Source organism: Magnolia sinica, chromosome 10 (assembly GCF_029962835.1).
Source record: "Magnolia sinica isolate HGM2019 chromosome 10, MsV1, whole genome shotgun sequence".
Lineage (NCBI taxonomy): Eukaryota > Viridiplantae > Streptophyta > Magnoliopsida > Magnoliales > Magnoliaceae > Magnolia > Magnolia sinica.
This window is the reverse complement of record NC_080582.1, coordinates 16,972,077-16,973,889: the sequence shown is the minus strand read 5'-3', so window position 1 is coordinate 16,973,889 and position 1,813 is coordinate 16,972,077.

Genomic DNA, 1,813 nt, shown 5'->3' with positions numbered 1-1,813 from the left:
TATTTTATGCTTTTTCCTAGTTCGTTACTTCAATGTTTGTGGGTAACATTACTGCAAACCCTCACGAGACTACAACTTGTCCACTAGGGGTAACCTAGGGGTTTAAAGGCTTGTTGCATGCGCTAAATGCAATCGAGAGCACCTGCGAAAGTGGTATAGGTAGGATCTTCTTTTCTTTTTCTTTTTGTTATTTTTGCTTCTGTTAATTTCTCTCTTGCCCTAACTTGCTCTTACATTGATAATTTTGGGAAGCCTCTTGATTCTCCGTCCAGGTACTATCTTTCCCTCATTCCTCTTTTATTATTCGTTGTCTCATGTGCATCGCATGATTATTTCTTTTACATTGAGGACAATGTAGATTTTAGGTTGGGGGTGGGAGATTAGGTTACCTAATCAGTATTTTCTTGGTCTTAAGCAAAATTTGTGAAAATTTTAAAATTTTTTCTGGAATTTCTATTGAATTCAAAGTGATTTTGAAGGATAGTTGTGATTTTAACATTATAAGATACATGATGTTGGTAACTAATGACTCTTGGATTCGGCCATCTGCTTGATTTCGCAGTCAATTTTGAATTGTTAATCCATGATTAGAAGTTGTAACCATTGATTGAGTCATGATTTCACAAATCACATCTCGCTTGCACATTAAGTTTTGGTTCGATAACTGAATGATTAACTTGGTAAAAAGAAGAATTAAAAGGCTAAGTCACATAATCTTCACCATAGGTTTGCTCCCTATAGGTGTAGATTTGATTCTCCATAGTTGACTTATAAAAAATGAGGCGACGAGTTTTCACCATAGGTTTGCTCCCTGTAGGTGAGGATTTGATTCCCTTCCTTGGCGTACTGTTCATAAAGAAAATTAAAAAAAATAAATAAATAAATAAATAAAATTTTGAAGGCTGAAGGGTTAATCTAAAATGCTAGTATTGGTTGTCAAGAATTCTGTTGTTAATTACCAATTTTAGCATGAAATTGATTATTGGAACTCTTAATGATTGTAAGCTGAGATTATACTATACACCTGTGGAACTCAGTGTTTAGGAATGTTCTAATTAATGGATTAATATGTTGAACTTGATTATGAAGTTTACTGTAAGCTTGATTTCAGAAGAAAATTCTACTTACCATTCATGAATCTTAGAATTTTCACATCTCAGCTATCTGTTCACAAGTCACTCGGGTTCACAAGAATTGTCAAGTATTTCTGAAATTATTTTTCGCATGTTTTGCTCGGGACTAGCAAAATGCTGGTTGGGGGTTGTGATCAGGGTCAAATATTGCATATCAGACCCCAGTAATTGCCTAAATTTACGTATATGATAAGGTTTAATGCCATATTTTAATCGTGTTTTTATTACAGGATGAAATCAGGAGTGTGTACTGAAAGATGATGTTAAGAACATGGATTTGGCGCTCCAAAATTACCAGAGCACGGGATGGACTCCAGAAAACCAATAGTGAAGATTTTACACGCCTGGGATTGAGGAAAGCAAGGCAAAGGGGCTCGAAAAGGGTCCAGAATGCAAGATCACATGTTTCCCACCATCCGATCAACTCGAAACTTCATACACGTGATGGGGACCATAAATGAACCGTACATATTAAATTTCAGCCATTGACAATCTCGGAAAGTGGTCTAACGGCCAGATCAGCCCCTTAATTCATTAAGTGGGGCCCGCTGGATATCTGGATATACATCAATTTTGGTCCTGACGGTGGAAATAATATGAGAAAAAGGATGGATGGTGCAGATTTCTCAAAAGTATCACAGTGGACCCCACCTTGCGTGACATGTGCATGGTGCACATGT